Below are 23,447 nucleotides of genomic sequence, written 5' to 3'. Positions count from 1 at the left end.
TTTGTCATCAAAGTAAGATAATATAGTCTGACTCTTTTTGTGCTGCTTGCTCATGATCTCAGTCAATTACTTGAGTTATTAACTAACCTTAACTTTGTTAAGGTAGGAGCCTGTTTCCCGTGTGGAGAATGTACTGTCCCAAGCTTCAGGGGTTTTGTGCAGCTATTTTCAGAGATATTTCTAGGGACCTGTGAATTTTCAGTTCTTCCAAGGTTCTAGGATCAAGGGTGAGGTGTTTACTCCTTTTCTAGCCTGTGCTCTGGTCTATGAGCACTCTTTTCTGTCTTGGAACTGTGAGGAGGGTTTCCTTTCCACAGCCACTACAAGCTCCACCACACCAGGGCTCCTCCTAGCCCCAGGACTGCCACCCAGAACTGTGACCCAGATCTAAACACAGGCAAAGCAAGAGAATCCTGCACCAGCAGAGAGATCCCTGCAATCCCCCTCTGATCAGTCACTTGATTCCTCCTCAGTCTGAGGGCCAGAAGCTTAGGAAGCAGCAGCCACCCCAAGGAATAGGGCTGGGACCCTGCGCACCTCTCTCACCCCTGTAGAAACAGACTTTTCCCACTAACCTTCTAAGTTGTCTTTGGAGTTCATGGGTTAAGAAGTCTGGAAACTGCCACAGCTGTCAGCAATTCAGTCCTCTGAGGCCTGCTCCAGGGTAGCTGTGGCCTGCACGCCCATGCCAAACTGCATTCCTCTCCCTATAAAAAAGAAAGATACCTTTCTGATCAACCATCCAGGCTGTCTTGGCTGGAAATTTGTTTCACTCTGTCTTATTGTTCATTCTGCTGCTTTAGAATTTGTTTAGAGCCATTTTTTATAGGTCTTTGGAGGGGTTTGGGGGAGAGCTCAAGCAAGTCACTGCTTTTACTCCTCTAGCTTGGCCCCTCCTCCCCCGTATCTTTTTCACCACATTATATTAGTGATGCAGTCTAACTAGGAATCATAAAATGTTACATTCTTTGATGAATCAAACATGAGTGACACAATGGAGAGAAACATTGTTAAGTGCAAGAATATTAGTAATGAAAGGTTCCATACAAATGATAAGAAAATAACATCCAGCAAGTTTATAGTCAAAAAACGTCATAGGCTGGTCCTGTGGTAATTGTGAATAATAACAATATTCCCCAAGTAATGCACCTGTACCCACAAAGTGTTAAAAGATGACTTCCAGCATGATGTGTTTCTCTATGGAAAATCTAAAGAAAAAAAAGAATCAGACAGACTAAGAAAGAGTGGGTGAGTTATGATCTACAATGATGAAGCAAGTACCCACAGTAATGAAAAGAATAAATCCATTAAAGATTGGGTTGTGGTCATAAGGACATGGCATATGATGATTTTTTTAGGAGAATAAAGAGTAGAACTCATTGTCAATAATTATAGATAATTGCTATTAGAGAACTTTTCAGAAGTGCTTCATGTTTTCAGAAGTCTACTGAGATCCAGGTTAGCCTATAAGTTGATATAAAGGTATTACTGTACTGTTGTGATCCCCAGGAGATACATAGAAATCCTTGAATACCAGGAAGGGTAATGCAAACAATTTTGGGTTAACAAAAGGAAGCCACTGAAGACTTTTTAATTAAAAATTATTAACATGACTATTTATGTACAGTATCACACAGCAACTGACAAAGTATTACAAAAGTTCATAATAGGCAAGTTATCTCTTCCCCCCCAAAAAAAATCAACAAATTTCTTGCTAAGACTAAGCATAAGGCCATCAAATTAATGAGCAGATGAAATATGATAGAATCTCTGAAATATAAATAACTTCTAAAAACAAAACAAGCCAGTACAAGAGTGTGTATCATCTTCTTAGTGTTATTTATTTAGGGGATAGTAAGTATTTTTTAGATCCTAATAATCTCAATCTCCCAAATATACTTGATTGATTCTAAAATAAATGTATCTATCTATACTCTTATTAGATATCATTTACTTTCCCAAAAACAATTTAAATCAAATGTCTATAGTATTAACTATAGAATGAATAGAAAATCAATGCTCAAATAAATCCATACTTGAATTTAGTTGAAGGGTATTAAATTGAAGGGTAAAGCAAAATTAATATTTTAGCAGTGTACAATGAAACATCATCATGTATGAATAAACTAAAAATGTTTCTGCCTATTTTTATTACTCCTTGGAAAAATGAAAGATATTTGATATGCATAAACATTCATAGGTCATGATGCAAAAAACAAAAGAGATTTGATTAGAATTCTTTCTTTTCATAGCCCCAATCTCATTTTCATTAGAGATTTAGAATGTGACATGATGAATAAGATACATTTATTATTACAATGTAAAATATCAAAAGATAGCCTGAACTGGTACAATAAAAGATAAGCTGCCAGCATATAATACTAGTGAGCAAAATTGAATTGAAAATCAATCATCTATTTATTTTTGAGTGGGAAAGGAGTGTCTCTGTATTATACCAAAACACTTATTCCAATACTCCCCTTACTCTACTGTTAAATAAAATTTTGAAATAACTAAATGAACTGGCATGATTTAGATAGACCTACATATTTTAAACTTATAAAATACAAATTGTCCTCTTTCATGTGAAGAGGGAAAATTATTTGTGTTGTTATGTTTTTTTCTCATAAATTTTCTGACACTTGAAATAGAATGTGATTGCTGTTATCATTTCCATAGAAATTAAAACACATTTCATTCTCGTTAATTCACAAGCCACTATGTGGTAAAGTGGATAAAGCAACAGATTTGAAGTTGGGAAGACCTCAGTACAAATCTTTCCTCAGACATTTACAGCTTTGTGATCTCAGGAAAATCACTTAACAGCCCTCAACCTCAGTTTCTATATCTGCAAAATATGAATAATAATATCACCTCACTCACAAGGTTGGCGAAAAGATCAGATGAGAGAATGTGAAAAGCATTTTAAGTGCTTTGTATATTCTAGTTATTATTTTTGATAGTAGTGATATTATCATCTTAGAGCTGGAACACATCCTTAGTGTTATCTAGATCAACACTAACATTCATTATTAACTTCAAAAAAATTTCCAACAACTAGCAATTCAGTTCTCACTACAAAATCTCCAGTGTTGGAGAACTCACTGTTCTAAGAGGCATCTCATTCCATTGTTGAACTGTTCTAAATTGAGATAAAGCCTATCTCCTGTTCATTGGTTCCGGCATTTCCATCTGAAGGTACAAAGAATAAATAGTTCTTCTTCCACATAATTGCACTTAAAATACATGAAGGCAGCTCTAATTCCCAACCTCCTTTTCTCCTTCCCCATGGCTATTACTTCTTTAGGTCAAACATCATCACATGAGAGATTTGTGGTTCTATTCCTCTCTCTTCCCAATCTTCCATCCTTCCTACATTCCTTTGGATATATTCCAGTTTATCCATGTCACTCTACAAATGTAATGTGCAGAACTGAATGTAAAGGTTCACATGGGATCTTATGAGCTCAAAGTACAACAACACAATAACCTTCATATTTCCTATTATTGTGACTAAGGTCACATTAACTTTTCTTTTGTTGTTGTTGTTTTTAGTTGTGATTAAGAGTTTTTTGTTTGCTTTCGATATGTGGACACACCACACTTTTAACTTGTAAACAACAAAAACTTCCATTTTTTTCATTTAATATGCTATTTTCATAAACTCTCTTTCCCATGCTTATAATGCTGGCCCTCTTCACCTGCCATCCTGGATTCCCTAGGTTCCTTCAATTCTCAGCTCAAATCCTACCATCTACAAGACTCTTCTTCTTGTTCCTCCACTGCAAGAGTCTTCCCTCTGAGATTATCTCTCATTTGTACCACAAATGCATATATTTTGAAAATACATAGTTATTTGCATGTTGTATTCTTCATTAGAATATGAGTTCATTCAGCAAAGGAACTATTGGTCTTTCTCTGCATCCCCAGTATTTTGTCCCAATTAATAGGATAAGTGCATACTGACTGTCATCAAGTTGCAGTATATAGTCTTCACTCATCCCCCATCCTGCATTTTCAAACTTGAAATTTTAAACCCAATTATAGAACTTTCCTTTATCTCCATTAGATTTTATCTTGTTAGACTGGGCCTCTTCTGCAAAACTCCTTCACCAGTGCCTCATTACAGCATGGAGGTGCCTTATTATAGAATGAGTATTCAGTGGTTATGCCAGCTGATCACAAGCTCTGGCAGCCTCTAATTTCTGGAAGAACATCAAGTACTGATTGGCAAAGGACCAAGTATCTGCTATCCAGTAACCTGCCCAACTAAGTAAGGAGATACTGATCACCAGAAGGTTGGCTACCAAGTAATGAATTTTTTATTGGCCACAGCAAACCATTAACTGGGCAAAAATACAAGATGGCCTTCAGCTCTGAGCAATCCCCTTCTGCTTCTACATTGATGTTAGTAGAATGATTGGAAAAGAGGGCTGAGAATTCTAAGAGTCTTATACTACTTTAGCTACCTATAACTATCTCTGTAACCATTTGCATTTTTAACATTATCTTTGCCCAATGTCCCATGAGTTGACATATTCTTAGAAGATCAAACCTTATCCATATTTGTAGTCTTGGTGTAATCAAAAGTAATTACTTCAGAAAATTACCACTAAATGGAAGGAATAAAATGTATTGCAGTAGCCAAAGAGTTAAAGTGAATGGAAAACTGGTAAAGAAAGTGACTCAAGGTCAAAGTTTAAAGTTTGTTAATCAACAAATGAAAGCTTTAAGTCTACTCAGAAGCCTAATGCTTATGTATCAATGTTTTTTGAAAATAGAAAAACATCATTAAAAATGAAATTAACTACTTATTAAAGTGAGGAATTTATATCAGGCAGTCATAGCAGCCATTCTAGTGTCCTCATTCTGTGTGAAATCTTATCATCAACTGATTTGAGCAAAGGTCAAAGTATGAAGAAAGAAGAGACTACCATTACTATTACAGATAGAAAATAAAGATTAGTATAATCTCACAAAGCAGCCAAAGCTAAGTCATATCGTGCCAAGAGCGTTTCAATTGAATCTAGAAGGGCAGAAACACATGAAAAACAACAGCTGAATACTTTCTACAGGCATACATTTTTATGATGAAAGTCTAGATAATCTTGCATTATTTTATTATCTATATAGGATATTTATAACTGCTGGGGATTTTTATAATAATCTCTCTCCATGTGATGTTAGTAAAACCAACATATTTAGAATCTATCACCTTAGTTTGTGATGGGAGGAAATAGTGGTGAGACAAGAATGCGATGTTTGAGGGCAGCTAGGTGGTGCAGTGAATAGAGAACCAGCCCTGGAGTGAGGAGGGTCTGAGTTCAAATCTGACCTCAAACACTTGACACTCACTAGCTGTGTGACCCTGAGCAAGTCACTTAACCCTAATTGCCTCACCAAAAAAAAGAAAGAAAGAAAAAAGAATATGATGTTGAGAAAAACAGCTGAACCTGACCAAAGGCTTGCAGAAATAATTCATATTGGAAGTGACACAATTTTAAGAATGCTGATGAATGCATTCTCAAGTTATATTTTTTCCCACTTAATAGTATTTTATTTTTCCAGTTAAATGCAAAGGTTGTTTTCAACTTTCACTTTTACAAGATTTTGAGCTCTAATTTTTTTTTCAAATTATGTTAAAGAGGGAAAGATTCTGACAGAATTAAAAATAGTACTTTAACAATAAAAAATTGATCAAAAAGACAACCAACTATTAACTCATATTATTGTTTTCTAATATATATAAAATTTTCAAAATGGTATATTTACTTATGACAATATCATTAATAAAAATATGGAAGGGAAACAAGTATGATTTCACCAATAAATTTTCTATGGCAGTCTGCATCTACATAATCACATGTCTTAGAAGTGTTTAAAAAATTAGATAGAATTTTGGAGGGTATAAGTAGCAGCAGCACATTACAGATGAGAGAATATAAAAAGCACTTTAAAAACCTTAAAGTGCTATGTATATTCTAGTTACTTTTTATGATAGTAGTTGTATCATTATTATTATTATTATAGAGACTTTATTATGTGATATTATTATTCTGGAGACTTTAGTAATTTTTAAAGCATATTTTCAAGTTGCTTTTCAGAATGATTGGACCAATTCATAGCACAAAATATGGAAAGCTTCATAAATTCACTTGTCATTCCAGGGTCAGGTGGTGCTAATCTTCTGAAAAGAATATAACTTAATCACTCTATCCACTTATTGAAGATAAAATTCTCTGCAAGTTGAGAATTTATTATACGATGTGTTTTTGGCAGTAATAGCAGATATGTCAATAATTTAAGCCTCCCCTTACTATTATTTTTTTTTTGTTCAAGGATTACAATGCTCCTCTGGAATGCAAAATGTATTTCTTCCCATTTGGCAGAGTGGCAAATAGTATCTGCCCACAACTATGTCACTGCTGTGTCCCTTTCTTTCTAGTTTCAGATGCTCTGCTCTGTGCTTCTACCCATTACTTCACTTCATGAAAATCCATGCAGGCATAAATATTTTTGAAAGACAGTAGTAGTCCACTAAGCCTTCCATGAGACCTGTTATACATTAACCAGAAATATCTTCCATCGACATAGTCCAGATTCTAATAATAAAGCTCATCTAAGATAATAACAGACATGTATAACAACCTTAGTTAAAATAATAATAATAACTGATACATAGCAAGAATCACAGACTGGGTAACCATACTTTGTTCAAAAGACAACAAACTTCTCAGTTGTACAAGTCAGGTATTATTTTTCCTAATTCATAATTCTTAGTGGAGAATTACATAGAGCATATGTGATGACTACCATAATCTGTCTCTAGAAGCAGCCAGGTGGCACAGTAGATAAAGTATCAGGCCTGGAGTCAGGAAAACTCATCTTTCTGAGTTCAAATTGGGCCTTAGACACTTATTAACTATGTGATGCTGGGCAAATCACTTAATCTTTTTTGTCTCAATTTCTCTATGGGTAAAACGAACTGGAGAAGAAAAGGGCAAACCACTCCACTATCTGCCAAGAAAATGTAAATGGGGTCACAAAGAATTGGAAACAACTGTAAAACAACTGAACAACAACAGTAATCTGTCACTTCAACCCAAGGCCAATAAAATATTTCATTGAATCTGAGCATTTTATTTCTCATTCTGTGGAACATAAAAGGTACAGAAGGTCCATATTTACCCTTTGTTTGAATAGCCTTAATAATACACCTCCAGTAGCTTAAACATTAATACTCCCTCTTCTTTTCTACCACATTTTTCTAACCACCAAACTCTTAATATTGGTTTCATATTAACTTTTCATGCTGATGCTCTTGGATAACCTCTCCCATGAAATCTTATATCTTATTTTTCTCTAATAAAATGAAGTCCACAAAGATTCTTAAATCCTTTCATCTTTACATCAAACGGCGTGACAAGCTCATATATTAAATTTTGGTGACTTGCTCTGACAGGAAGATAAGCATCACCCAATCACTACGTTCTTTCATATATTTTGAAATGAAAGAGGCAGTTTCATGTTTGGGGTTAAGGAAAAAGTCATTGTTAAGGTTATTTTCAGAGCAAGATTTAGGATCCTAGTCACAACTGAGGCTCTCAAGAACAACTATAGTCATTTGTGGCAATCATATAAAATTTCCATTCCAAACTTTGATGGAAAAGAGCTTCTCCCTATCTTTTTATTGGTTTCTCTTGCCAATGAATGAGAAGTTATTGCTTCTTTCCTGGAAAATCCACTCTATTCTCTCATTCCCTCTCATTGTCCAGGATGATTTGCTAATCACGAGATTCAAATTCTAGATGTGAACACAGAAACTAATGACAAAAATATTTGAAAGGATTCTTCATTTCCAGACCAAGTCAAAGTTCAGCCCTCCTACACATCTTGATTTAACATATAAAACACAAATTTCAACCCATTCCATTGGGTAATTAAGATATCCTTAATGTACGCTTCCATTAAGACATATTATCCTAATAATGTTCTTATATTAGCTCAAAATTTGCATAATGAACAATAATTATTAATATAAATGGTTCTCTCTAAAGGCTCATTACCACCTTTTCACTTGCATATAGCAACTCTGAGAGTAGAAGAGGATATACAAAAATAATTATAAAACATATTGTCTTATGGCTGGCTAATTTTATCTCATAGAGTACAGAAGTGCAAATGAGCCCCCAAATAATTACTGCCCTTGTGTCATTATTTTTATATTAAATAATTCTTCTTAGCAGTTTACTAAATGCCCAGGGACACTGTACAACATCATGGCTTATTTCATTTCACTGAAATGTAACACACACATTTTCATTACAATGTGTAGACCCCAAGAAATAAAACTATTTGCTACACTTTATTTTGCCTGTACACATTTAAATTTTTGTGTATGGTAGAAAAAACACTGTACTTGGAGTTAGAAGAACTGATTTCAAGTATCTGTTCTGCAATTTAATAGTTATGTGAATTTGAACAATTCATTGAACTTCTCTCAGCCTCAGTTTCATCATCTATAAATTTGACTTTATTGGACTTGCACTGAAGATTCCACCATGTTGTTGGAAGAATCATATAAGAAAAGGTATGTGAAAAGCACTATCCAAATAAAAAGCATTATAATTAGGATCATTACACTAATAGTTTTAAAAATAATATATGGGATTTTGTATTAAAAACTTGGTACACCCCTTATATTTGGTCCAAGTTTTTTTTTTATCTTTTTAGCTTTTGGATTTTAGACATCTAGTTGATGATTTGGTTTTCTCAGTGAAGCTGGAAAATAATTGGGCATATGTTGATATAATATGGGAAGTGACACATGAAAATTTATGAATGAATGGATGCACATTCAGCTTCTTGTTCAAAGTAAAGCATTTCTGTCTTAATTGGGGCCATTTAATTAGACTGTAGCTTATGGTCTCCAAGCCAAACAAATATAGACTGTTTTTTGTTTTTTGTTTTGTTTATCCCAAGTAAGAGAGTTTTACTTTGAGTGATAGTTAACTAACTTCTGTCTCTATAAAGTGAGAGGTTTAATATTAAAGAGAGGCATCTGTGTCATTGAAAGTGCAGTGCCAAAATTATATACATAATGACTACAGCCAGGCTATAATTAGTAATTTTGGTCATCATGGAAAGCAACACAAAAAGGACCCTCAAGACTTGGTGTGTAAAAAAGAAAACAAGAAATAATTAGGATGAATTTAGTCATGAGAAATAGATAATTTGTTTTGATAGTATAAGGCGGAGTCCTACTCACCTTCCTTAGATTTAGCTACCACCATCTACATAGAGGCAATATTAAAGGGAAACAAAACCAAGATAAAATCAATAGACAACATTGGATGAATTTATTAAAATTAAATAATAGATTTACAGATCATGTTATAAAAAAGGTAGAAGACAAGAAATTTTCTCTGATCCCTTGAACCTCTGAAACCTCTCCAAATCAGAAATTATGTGCCAAAGATAAAGAAACGTCAGCTCTATCCATGATTTAGAATATTTAGAATCAGAAAAAAGTTATGATTTTTTTAAACCAACTGATTTCTACACTGAGCTTACTCAGCGCCCTTCCCCCTCCATAGACAATATGCTATCTGCAGAGAGGGTACATTTGATGAAGCACAGGGGCTTCCCAAAATTTCAACCTGGTCTACCCTTCCTCTTTCTAGCATTATGGAGGTCCCATCTTCAGACTGTGAAAGTCTGTTTGTGACCAGGACAGGTAGCCAGCACATCTCTGCAACCTTTCAGATTACAGAACCTCATTGTATCCACATAGCCAATGCCACAGTGGACAGCATTCTGTGCTGCAGAAGAACTTTGCAGGAGAGCGAGGAATGGAAGCAAAGGGGCAGAACACATGTCTGGGCTTACAATAGAGCATAACACTAAATTCTCCATTCCCAAGAGCCTCAGAGACCAAAACCACAAAAATCAACCACATAGAGCCAGCATAGCAGCTATCTGAACTGCCCATAAGTAGGGCTGAAACCTAAGGAACAGAGAGAGTAAAATAGGACACCAGGAGAGGACACAGTGTGTGCATTAGTATTATGTGGCATTCCACTAAGCCCGAGGGTAAATCCTTAGCACAAAGCTGGGGCTAGTTACATCTACCCAAAAGTCACTTGGGGCAGGGACCTAGGCTGATAAATTACCCAGCATGGGAGACTCTGAGATGCAGTTCCAAGGAAACCACCTTCAGAGGGAGCAAGTCAGAGACCTAGAAAGTACGTCATAGTGGAGAATGTAAAGGAGAAGAGACTGAAATTACCAAAGATCTCAGAAAGAAGAAAGCTCAAGGACCATAAATATGAACAGATAAATCAATAAGGAAATCATTAAAAGCAGAAAGAAAAATGTCCTCTAAATCTAGTAATAGGTTCAGACTTCCATGAATAGATTAATCCAACACTGGATGAGGCAGAGGAACTGGTGAAATGTAAGGAGAATATGAAACCACACCATGGTATTCCTGAGTGGTTCAAAAGAGACCTGAGAGTTATGAGAGCAGAAATTATGGCCTGCACAACAAAGTAATGGGCAGAATAGAAAAACTGGAATCTGAGATGGCAAGTCTCACCAAAGAAATAAATGACAGAACAATATATTGGGAATGCAAATATGTAAAAGTAAAGAACAAGCTACAAAAAGAAAAGCAAAAAAAAAAGCAATAATAACAAAAGGAAAGATGTTCACTATGCAAGCAAAACATAGTGATCTCAAAGACAGGATGTATAAAGACAACCTTCTCAGAAGGTTTCTGAGAAGAATATGACAGGCCAAAACAAAACAAACAAACAAAAAACTTCAATACCATAAATAAAGAAAATAATAGACAAGAATTACTCAGAACTTCTGAACATAGAAAATGAAATATCAATTGAAAGAATCACAAAAAAACCTCCAAAAACAAAAAGATGACAACAAAAAAGCTGCAAACTCCAAGAAGCACAGTGGAAAGCTTAACAATTTATTTCAGAAATAACGATTTCTGCAAGTGATTATGAGAAAGACCTTCAAATACAAAGGAAAGGAAATGCAAGTAATGGAAAATTATTCTGCACCTACCAGAAAATGTAGCTAAGAATGAAATAATGTGTTCCAAAAAGAAACGGAGATCAATATATATCCCAGGTTAACCTATCCAGCAAATCTGAGCTTAACAATAAATGAAAAAAAGTTGGATGTTCAATAATAAAGAGGTGATCAAATTTTTTAGAAAAGAAAATTTTAACTGAAGAGATTATTTGCTTCTTAAACATCCCAAACAACAAAAAAATGAAGGAAGCATGAAAAAAGAAAGTAGCCAAGGGAAGCAACAGCAACAAAGTGACAGAAGAGAGACCAGTGAGAGACTTCTTTGTACAGAAAGATGTGAGGGTGAAGGGAGAAGCCCTGTAGAGGTAACAGTGAAAATGTGGGCCTTTGCAATTATAAACAAAACCTTCAAAAAACCCTACCTACAGGAGAATCAATATTTTGTTGTTGTTGCTTACAGGAGGGGAGTGTATGTGAAAGGGAGGAGGTTGACAAGAAGATAAAGAGGAATGTGTGATGTCCTTGGCTAGCAATGAGAGAAAGATGACACTTGTGGTCTCAGTAAGAGAATAGCCATTAGAGGAATGAGTGAGCAGGTAGAGAGGACTGAAAATAGTAAGAATGGAAAGAGGATCTGCTTTCATGGTGGTAGGGTGTTCCATCAATGAATATTCCTATGGGTGATGAGAGATAGCCAATTAAAGGAGATGGAGACCTTGCACTGAATATGACGTGAAATTTGAAACTTAAAAAAAGTTTCCTTGTCCTACCTTGGGAGTCACAGGAGTTGCAATTCCTAGGGACAAATGGAACTTGGAGGAACTAAAGGGCATAAACTGAGGGGTTAGATTTTGAGACAAATGGAGGAAAAAAAGGTAAGCAGGAAAGGATAGGAATGTATAGTGAGCTGGATAATCAGGAACATGCTGGGGGAGGGACCCTAACATGGAGCAATGTTTTATCTAACACCTACAATTATCTAATTTTTTTTCTGGGAATTAGGTACAATGAGGAAGGGGAATTAGCAGCGCAAAGTCTATAAGACAGTAGCAGAAACTGCCTACAGGGTAAAACTTAGAAGAGATACTTAAAAAATTTTGATTGCTTGAGGACAGAGAAAAACTTGATAATTGTATGAATCATGAATCAGGAAATGGGGGGCTAGAGGAGACAGAAAAAGAACATTGATGATAAAGAAAATGAGAGAAATTCTTTTTGAAAAGCACAAAAAAATGAAATTAAAAAAATTAATGAACAGGACTAGTTGAAAGGAAAGAGAAGAAGAGGGAATCGATTTGACTAATTGAAAGAGAAAAGGGGGTGGAGAGGGAAGTTGTATAAGCAGATAAAAGCAGGAGAGAGAAAAGGAATTAATAAGCAAAAGTCTAAAGGAAAAGGGTAGCAATTGAGAGTAGGGGATCAGGGATGAGAGGAAGATAACCAGTGGAAAAACAGCCACCTTCAAAAACATTATGGTAAAGTAGCTGAAGGAACAAGATACTGTTATACAGCAGAATGCAAAATTAACTTGAAAAATATTAAGAAGGTAGGAAAATATAAATCTAGCTTTCATAAAAAATACTGATTGGACTGAACTAATAAAATAAAAGAGTGACAAACTAGATTTAAAAAATCTACAATCTGTTGCTTAGAAGAAACACATTTAAAAAAACAGAGAGGTAGACAAAATAAAACTGATAAAAAATTTAAATGCATCAAGTGAATCAAAATAGGAGGATTTACAGTCATGTTATCTGACAAAAACATTATGCTAAAAGAAACTGCATACAAGAAGACAATATTAGTAATAAGCCTATGTTTTCAAACACCTTATCATCCAAATTCATAAATGAAACATTAATTGAGATAAAAGGAGATATACACAGTAACAAAACAGTGACAGAAGACTTCAATATTTCTCTCTCAGTTATGGATAAGTTGAAGAAAAAGATAAAAAGGTAAATTATGAAATTAATTTTTTTGGTAGAAACTAGAGTTAAAAATACTGATGGCATCACCTAAATGAAACTCCAAAAGAAAATACATATAGCTCAGTAGCTCATGGAACTTTTACAAAAGGTGACCTTGTGCAAGGCCACAGATATGTTGTAAACAAATGTTAGAAGGCAGAGATAGTTAAGGCATTCTTTATATACTATAACGCAATAAAAATAATAATTGGATCAGGGACTACAAAACAAAAGCTAAGGGCCCAAATGGAGTCATAATGCAATCATGAATAATGAATCCGTAAAATGACAAATCATAGGAACAATTGGTAACTTTATGTAAAAAAAAATTATAAAGATGAAACAATATACCAAAATGTCTATTACCTATTTAAGCAGTTTTAAAAAGAAAAATCGTTATCTCTATAAACATACACCGACAAAAAAGAAAGAGGATTAATGAACTGCATATAAATAAGCATATGTAGAAATATATACATACCTTTTTAAAAATTAGAAATCTAACAAAGAAGTCCAAAATAAGTGCTAAATAGGCTATTAAAAACTAAAGGTAATAGCAAAAATTAGGAAGGAAAAAATATTGAAATGATAAAACTAAAAACTGATTCTTTGAAAAGATGAATAAAATTGGTAAACTCTTAGCCAATCTGACAAAAAAGAAGAGAATAGAAAATAAAATACGAAATGAACAAGGAGAAATCACAACAAAACTAGAAGAAATCAAAAATAATAAGATTATATTATGCATAGTTATATGGTAACAAAACTGAGAATATAAATGATATAGAAAAAATACCTTCTAACATATAAAACACTCAAACTATCAGAAGACCAGATAGAGATCTTAAATAAATCAACCAAAGAAAAATGAATAGATGCTACAAAGGAACTACCAAAAGAAAAATAAACTCATGGTCCTGTTAGATTCAGAGGAGAATTCTATCAAACTTCAAAAAACAGTTAATACCTATATGTCACAAATTATTCCAAAAACTGAAAAAGAGAACATCACATGGGATTCCTTTTTTCAGACAAAAATAAACTTAATACCTAAACCAAAGAAAGATAATACAGAAAAAGAAAATTATTGACAACATCAAGGAATGTTGACTCAAAATATTAAACAAAATCATGTCAAACTTATTTAATCAATAAATTATTAAATATAATTCAATAGATTATTGAATATAATAAAGGAGATTTATACTAGGGATGCATGGGTGGTTCATCATTAGGAAAACAATTAACACAACAATGATAACAGCCAAAACATCAAAAACCACATTATAATATCAATAGATGGAGAAGGAAAAAAGCCTTTGACAAAGTATAATATACCCTTATGCTAAAAACCCTACAAAGAGCAAGCAGAGAGGAACACACACACACACACACACACACACCATGTATATATATAAAATCATAGAAAGCATCTAACTAAAACCAAAAAGAAGCATCATTTGTAATGGGAATACCCTAAAAACTTTTTGCAATAACTACAATAGTGAAGCAAGTATGCCCAATCTCTCCACTATTATTATATAGTTTTGGAAATTTTAGCAGCAGCAATAAGTTAAGAGAAAGAAATTAAAAGTCATAAAGATAAGTAAAGGGGAGAAAAAAGTATTCTTATTTACTGACAATGTTATGGTGAACTCATTTATAACAATTAATAGCTTTAGCAAATTTGCAGACTACCAAATTAGTCCTCAAAAATCAACAACACTTTGATGTAAGAATAACAAAGTACAAAAAGCAATCATAGGAATAGAAATCTCATTCCAAATGTGACAACATGTATAAAATGTCTGAAGATCAATGTACCAAAGCACACAAAAGACTTGTTTAGATCCAATTACAAATTGCTCCTTAAAGTAATGGAGAACAACTTAAATAGCTGAAGGAATATTCATTGCATTTGTAGTTAGACCATGCCAATATAATAAAAATGACAATATTATCAAAATTGACTTACATGTCTAATGCTATGCCAATCAAATTGCTTCTCATAGCTATAGTTAGGAGATGTCTTCTTAAGCAAATAACAGATAGAGACAATTACAAAAAAATAAAGTTGGGAGCTCTGATTACTTGAAATTTAAAAACTTTTTCATAGGCAAAATTAATGCAGTGAGATTAAGAAGTAAAGTGGTCAAATAGGGAAAGAAAAAATTTTGTATCAAATTTCTTTAAGGATTTGATATCCAAGATAAATAGATAGATAGATAGATGGATAGATGTTTAACGCTATGCTATCTATCTATAGATCATATAGGAATAACAATGTAAATAGCAAGGACAACTACACACCAAATAATAAAAAGTGAATGAACAAAATTATAAAAACCAAGAAGTATTCAAATGAAACGATATGTGAGGACACACCAAACCATCCTTTCATAGAGGTTAGAGGTCAACAGGAGTTACACATTGAACATGTTTTCAGACTTTTACTAGGTATTAATCTTTCTGATTTCATTTTGTTCTTTAAAAAAATTATTTGAGATCTCTGGGACAGGAAAATGGAGGGATACTTGGAATAATTATGTTGGTGCAAAAAAACCCAGAAAATCCAGTAAAATTTTATTTAAAAAAAAAGAAAAAAGATACTAAATAACATCATAAAAATGCATTAAATTGCTTAAGAGAAACCTGCATGTACTATAGTTTTTAGCTACTCATTCATGCTGTTTTGAATTGTACATGTTTAGAGATTTAATTGATTTGTTTCTTTTCTTTTCTTGGTGGGTCAGAGGTTTTTAACTGATGTGTCAAACCATTTACTAACTAAAAATATGCTTGAAAAAGGATGCCAGACAGAGTCTGATGCAAGCTTGGTTTACACCATGACTTTAATTGTGAAGTAAAGATGAACATGTCACTAAAATTTCTTTGAGCTTCACTTTCCTCACGAGTGAAATGATTGTATCCACAGTATCTTCCTCATAAAGTTACTATTAGTCATGAGTGCATTAATATATTTTAACAAGTTTTAAAGTTATGTTATATGTGTCAGCTGTGTTTATTATTTTATGTATTTTTCATAGGATATTACATCCTTTCATATAGTAAGGTAGGTATCAGAGAAAACTTGCTGTTTTTGTTAGATTTGTTAATTGTTCTTTGGGTTAGACTTCACAAGTGAAAGAAATTAAAAGTGTGTTGTACTTCAGATTTAAAGGTAACACAGCTGATTTATACAGTAAGGGATATATATTTTCACAAGTTATTTTTTTATATTGAGGCAGTCTCTTTACATTTTTATTATAATTGAAAATGTGATCCTATTCATATTTCAATGTTAAAAAAGATGGAATATACATTACATTGTTGAATGTTATTATTCATAGTTTTTTTAATGTATGTTAAAAACCAACATACTAACAACAAAACTGGTCATTTAAATAATGTTCCAAATGCTTAATAATACAAGGAATGCAAGATATAACAACTCTAAAGTCCCATCTCACACTCATAAAATTGACAAAGATAACAAAAGATGTCAATGTTCTCTGTTGGCAGAGTTATGGAAAGATGAACATACAGATTAATGCATTTTGATGGTGTTGTGAATTGGTTCAGTCATTTTGGGGTGTCATTTGGATTTATATTAAAAAGTGATGAAAATACTAATATACTTTTATCCAGAGATTCTAGCACAGATGGGCCAAAGATTCTGGGGTAAAACTAGATATTTATCAAATAGAAAAATAGCTATGAATGAGAACAATATGTAAATGCAATGGAAAATAACTGTTGGAAGAATGTGAGTATTATTGATACAGGGCAGCAAGGGAATACTTAAATAAATTCATAAAATTAAACTGAGAAGAACCAGAAAAAAATTTACATTGAGAACAACACTATAAATGAAAAAAAAAATGAGTGCTTCAAAATTGTAAAGACCAAGGTTGATATCATATAAAATATGAAAAACTACCCCCTTTATTGTTTTGCATAGTTGAAGAGAATGGAGGTTGAGTTCTATGTACAATGTCAATTTTTATTTGATTTTTTTAAAATGAATTCTTTTTCCCCCTTTTTCATTCTTTGCCATAAATATGTGTCTCAGGGATATATCCAAGGAGTAAACCCTAAAAAAAGGGAATAATCCTACAACTGTCCCAGAAGAGCATCAGTGGGGAAAAAATAGTCTGATGACAGAACTGGAAAAGTGCTTAGAAGAAATGAATAAAGAGATAAATAATGGAATAAGTAAGGAAGAAGAAATAACAAGAATTGAAAACAGGTGGTGAGATGTCTTATACAAAATTGAATTCATTGAAAATTACAATGGGCCAAAAAGAAAACAATGACTCATTGGGATAATTTAAAATATTAAAACAAAATCAAAACCTGTTTTTTTTAAATGAAAGGAATTGTAAAAAACATATGTGTGTATACACACATACATGCATATACATATATATGTGTACTAGGAAGGAAAGGAGGCAGAAATAGATAGAAAACACCATCTCACATAATACAGGTAGATAAAATGAAGGGTATATAAACTTGAAGCAATGGGTACTGGAAATAGTACATGAAATACTTTTTTTCTAAGCCAGACAAAGGAAGATTGAAAAAAAATTACATACATGCACACCCACAAACGTCATGATATACAATTACAATAAATTCACAAAGGTAATAGGAGGGAACAGGAACATTACAAGGAAAGAAAAGATACACAAGGGAGAAGATCATGGTTGGTAATGAATATCCATATATCAAAAAGGCAAAAGGGAAAAAAAAACTGGTCCATATGGATTTACAAGTGAATTCTATCAAAGAACCATTCATTCTAATATTATACAAGCTATGTGCAAAATAACAACAATGATGACAACAACAATAACAACAATAATAATAACAGAAGAGATCATATTGAATTCCTTGTATGGGACAAATAAGGTCATACTCTGTAAATCAGAGACAGAAAAAAAAAACAGAGATTACATTCCATGACCACATTAGATTTATAGCAATAATGCATGATTGGTTACATATTAGAAAAACTTTAATATAATAGACCACAGTAATAACAAGGCAACAAAAATCATATGATTATATCGATACATACAGAAAAAATACTCATATTTTGATACCACACAAGAGCCATCATGTAGAGTATCTGTGGAAATCTATAAGACCAGCATTGCATTTTAAGGGGATGAAATAAAACTTTCCAATAAATCCCTAGGTAGGAAAAGCCAAGGGGTCTAATATCACCTCTATTGTTTGATATAGTACTAAAAACACTAGCTAACTCTAACAAGAAAATGAGAAAAATTAATTGAGGGAATAAACACTGGTAACTAACAAATAAGTTGATTGCTTGTTGAAGATTGTATGATGATTTACTTCAAGAGTTCTTGATTCAGTTAAATAAGTAATAACTTCAACAACATTTTAGGTCATAAAGTCTCAAAACATTAACTTTTCCTTATGTAACAAATACAACTCCACAGGAAAATATTGCAAGATAAATTTCATTTAAAATAACTATGGAATGTGTAAAATAATTGTGGGTCTACTGCTCAGACACTTGTGGGAATTACAAAAATATTTTAATTCAAATAGAAAACATTCTTTATAGAACAACATTTGTTTTGATGCCTATGGGGTGGCTGAAGAAGGTCTCACCAATTTGTACTCACACATACACACACAATACATTTCACTCATTCATTTATTACATTTGAAGTTTCATAGAGCTGCAAGAGTCAACCAATTGGTAAGTTGAGCTCATATAGGAAAAAATAAAAATACTAAGTAAATTAATTTGTTTATTCATTGACATCAGGTAAATTGTCAAAGAAGTACTTTATAGAACTAAAAATGATAAAATTCATTGAAAGTAATAAAAGCCAAGAATCCTCCCCCCCCCAAAAAAAAGATTCCTAGTCTTCCTCTTTCCTTCTTAATCTCATTAGATTCATGTTGCTCATGGAAAAGTTTTTCAATTTCATATAATCCAAATTATCTGGGATTTTTTTTGTAATTTTATTCTTCTAGAGTTCCTTCACGAGCCTTATTTGTGACCAATGATATTATCATTTGTTCATTTGTTTTTTTTAATTTTGGACTGAGAATGTGAATATGATTTATGCCTATAGAATGGGCTGAATCCATAGTGGAATTGAACCTGAGACCCTGAATCATTAACATTATGCTTCTATCAACAAATATAATGAATCTGAGGCATGTTGTTTTGTAGGCCCTTTTTTCAAAAACAAGATATTACCATTTTGTAAGTTCCAGAAACTTTAATTTTAAATATTGTTAGTATTCAGCTATAATTGAGTTGTCCTTGATTCTAGGGAATATCTGTCTCCCTATCTGTTTCTTTGTATAGATAAATATAGAAATCAAAACATACATGTACATAAAAATAATATTATGAATTTAGGTATGCTTTCAGTATTATTTTAACCTTAAAAATTACATGACAAGATCATAGATCTAGAGCAGCAAGGGATTTCAGAAGCCTTCTAACAAACCCCCTCATTTTTAGTGAGGAAACTGAGGCACAAAGGAAGTGTCAGGGGCAGTATTTGAATTCACATCCTCTAATTCCAGAGTCATTTCCCATTCCACTCCACTATGCTGATTCAATAAGAGAGGCAGTTTGATGCAGTGGAATGACTTCTGGCTTTAGATAAAGAAGAGCTAAATTTAAATTTTTGCTCTGGTGTATATTAGCTACATGACCTCAATAATGTCATTTTACTTTTTCAGGTCTCAGTTTCTTCATCTGTAAAATGAAGGGGTCATACTAAATGACCTCCAAGGACTCTTCAAGTTTCAAACCAATTTTCTTATGTCTTTTAGTGAATAACCAAAAGTGTTATAATTTGGTTATGAGCGAGAAAATATTAAGCAATAATATTTCTTAGGCTTTTTATGGTTAATGCACAATGGTTAACAAAAATGATATTATATAGACATTCCCAAAAATGTAAGGTTTATTAAATATGGAATTTAAAACAATATTATATATACTAGAAAAATATTCTTTTTTTCAAAATAACAAAAAGTAGCTAAAAATATGGCATTTTATTGTTTAATCTAAAAGGGAGGAAATTACAATAATAATTATTATGTTTTAAAAATGTTAACTAAAATGTAAAAGAAAAATAGCAATGTCAAAATTATCATTCTTTCCTCAGCCCTTCCAACATACAGTACAAATAATTTATATTCATTTACAATAATTAACCACAACCTCTAAAACAATCAAATAAAAATGAATAATCAGAAACTGAAGTTGTGTGCTAATTATGATCTATTGAAAAATTTTATATCACAGCATAAGCTTTTTATATTATCTGCAGCTTGCAAAGCTAATGCTAATTACTGTACGGATTAATAGCTGTCAAGTGTGTCCTACTTTCTGTATAAATGAATATAAATTAGTCTAGTATTTTGGCAATAAATAGACTGCATTACTTTAGGAATGTTTTTAACTCTAGTATGCATGTACAGTCACGACTGTTGGGACAAGCAGTTATGTCTTATTCTCCAGATAAACTGGATATCAAATGACAAAGCAACCTTGACTGAAGGCTAATAAACCAATCAGTTTTTGTTTTTGGCCTGTATTTGGTAGAAAGAACATGCTTGTCTTAGAGATGAGAAACTATGCTAGCTCCAACACATAGGTAATAGTACTCAGGTATAGAAAGTGTAGGGCTTACAGTAGGACTCTCCTATCCGTTCTTCCTCCATACTCCCTCTAGTGCTGTGGCATTCTACAGTGGAAAGACCATGGGAACTAGAGTTATAGGATCTAGGTTCAAATCATACTTTACTCCTGATGTAACAATAGGCAGCCTTCCTAGGACTCCATTTTTTCACCTGTAAAATAATTGGTTTGGACAAGACAGACTCTACCCTTCCTTCCATATAATATATGTTTGTAGGTATGTATATGTGTGTATGTGTTGTGTGTACATATGTATGCACATGTGTATATAGACTCCTAGTCCAGGTCTTCATGACATACTATTACTGTTGGAGGCACTTGACTCCACTCCTACTCCATAGTAACGATTATCACTATTCAAGTAATATTCATTTTATTTAACATTTATTGTCTCCCCCTCCCCATATTTTGCCAAATTATATTTCTATACACACACATACACATATATGTATATGTGTGTATATATATATATACATGTATATGTGTATATATATACACGTATATATGTATAAGTATTTGTGTGTGTATACTTTGTCTAAATTTCAAGATTCATCAATATTTGGTTATATTTTACCTTTCAGAAGTATCCCTCATAAGTTCTAAGACCCATCTTACATTCTAATAGTCTTGATTTGGTTTCTTCTTGATGACATGATCATGCCATACTTGTATCTATCTCTATGCCTTCACTAAGATTTTGCACTTCACTTAGAATATTTTCTCCTCTGCCAAATCTTACACCTTCCTCAAATTCTAGTTTCATCTCTTTTACAAACTTTTTCTGATTATTTCAGTCTCTTTTAATATACTCTTTGCTTAACTTTCTACTACAGACTAAAAGCCATTTAAGTACTTATTAATATGTGATTTGAATCTGTTCCTTCCTTTCCATTGTTAATAGTCCCACCCTAATATAAGTACTCATCATTTTGAAAGACATCATAGAATAGTACACAAAACACAGGACTTAGCATCCAAAGAACTATATTCAAACCTCACCTGAAGTATTTTATTAAATGTGTGACCATGAGCAAGTTGCTTAGCCACTCAGTGCCTCAGTTTACTCCTCAGTCAAATGGAAGGTCTGGTTGAAGCCATTCTAGTGCTTCAGCTTCAGAACTTCAATGAAATGAGACACTTTGAGTCTCATGGTTAGTTAGAAGTTTATTTAGCCATAGCAGGGAAAGAATATTTAGCAAAGAAGTCATGTTGATTCAACTAGGAACAGATTCCCTGCTTCTGTGTTTGCCATGTTGATTTTCTTTTCAGAAGTGTGAGGAAAAACAAACCCTTGCCCCATCATGGGCATGTTTTTGTGCTTAGGGCAGACAGGAGTTATGCTGATAGCCTGAGATTTAGTCCCACTAGCTAATTAATCCCAAGAACTATTCCAATCACTTTTAAAGAAAACCTAATATAGCCCATACAGTAGATAGGGAAAACAATATTTTCAATACCCACCTCACAAGGTTATTGTTCCTGACAACATACTTAGCAAACCTCTAATGTGAATTTTTATCACTATCATGCAAGATAAGGATTATTACAGAATATTCCTAAATGCAATTTCCTAACCCCAGGCCATTCTCACTCCAGTCCATTATGCACAGCAATAGTAGAAAAATCTTCCCAAATTAAAATTTTGATTATGAAATTCCCCAGGTCAAAAACCTTCAATTATTCCCCATTGCAGTTTAAAGTTCACTCTCAGCTGTGCAATAAAGCCTTCCACAGTCTTAGCTCAAACAGTTTCTCTAGTCTTATCTTCCCTTGCTCTGAAAAGTTTAGATATTGTTCTATAAACAAAGGAGGAAACATCAAAGTTTTTGAGAAGGTAATGACACCAGAAAATTGATGGTTTAGAAAAAATAACCTAGCAGCAGAATGCAAAATTGATTGGAGAAGGGAAACCAAGTAGATTGTTGCTGTTAAACTACCCAGCATCTGATTGGGTCACATGTAAATGATGACACTAGCTATTGACCTTCTCAATATCTAATTGGAGTAACATATTAATCATGCATCTATGAGAGCTAAAGTGATATGTGGAAAATCAGAATAGTATAATGGCGTGGAAGTCATGGGAGTAGTTTCAATACGGAATGGGAATCAACATTGCCCAAAAAAAGCACAGAGGTCCAGAAGCCTGAAGGTGAAGTGAGGCTTTACTTTAAAGGTAAAATAAGTGTGGAAATAAATGGTTTTGGATTTGTTGAGCAGAAGACAGTTCAGAAGGCAAAACAGACAAAAAGACAAGTGTAGTACTTCATGTTAAAGTTGGTATATACTTTAAAACACATGAGTGACAGATGGTAGATTCACAGTTTGATATGTAATCTTCTATTTCTGTCCTATTTATAGGAAAATGTCCATGCTTGTTTATGATTATCAAGCTCATAATAATAAAAAAAATCACCAATAACCTTTTTACAAAGCAGTTCCAATACAATTGTTGAAAAAGAGAAAGGTGGTAAGGGATTTCAAAGTTAATAGCAAGAGGAAAACTGAAGGTAGCAAGTAAAAACTATTTATTTATAGACCACCATGTCAGGTGGGGGGTAGTTAGGGGAGATAAGGTTTGCTATATTAGTAAGCAGAAGGGAAAGGATGAGTGAACAGAAAGGATTAAAAATGAAAAATAAATAAGGGAAAATTGATAGCTCGAGAGAGACACAAGAGAAGATAAATTCAAGGAAAAGTAGAAGGTAGGAAAA

The sequence above is a fragment of the Vombatus ursinus genome, unplaced genomic scaffold, assembly GCF_900497805.2.
Source record: "Vombatus ursinus unplaced genomic scaffold, bare-nosed wombat genome assembly UNPS02011014.1, whole genome shotgun sequence".
Classification (NCBI taxonomy): domain Eukaryota; kingdom Metazoa; phylum Chordata; class Mammalia; order Diprotodontia; family Vombatidae; genus Vombatus; species Vombatus ursinus.
Note: the sequence above shows the minus strand (reverse complement) of the source record.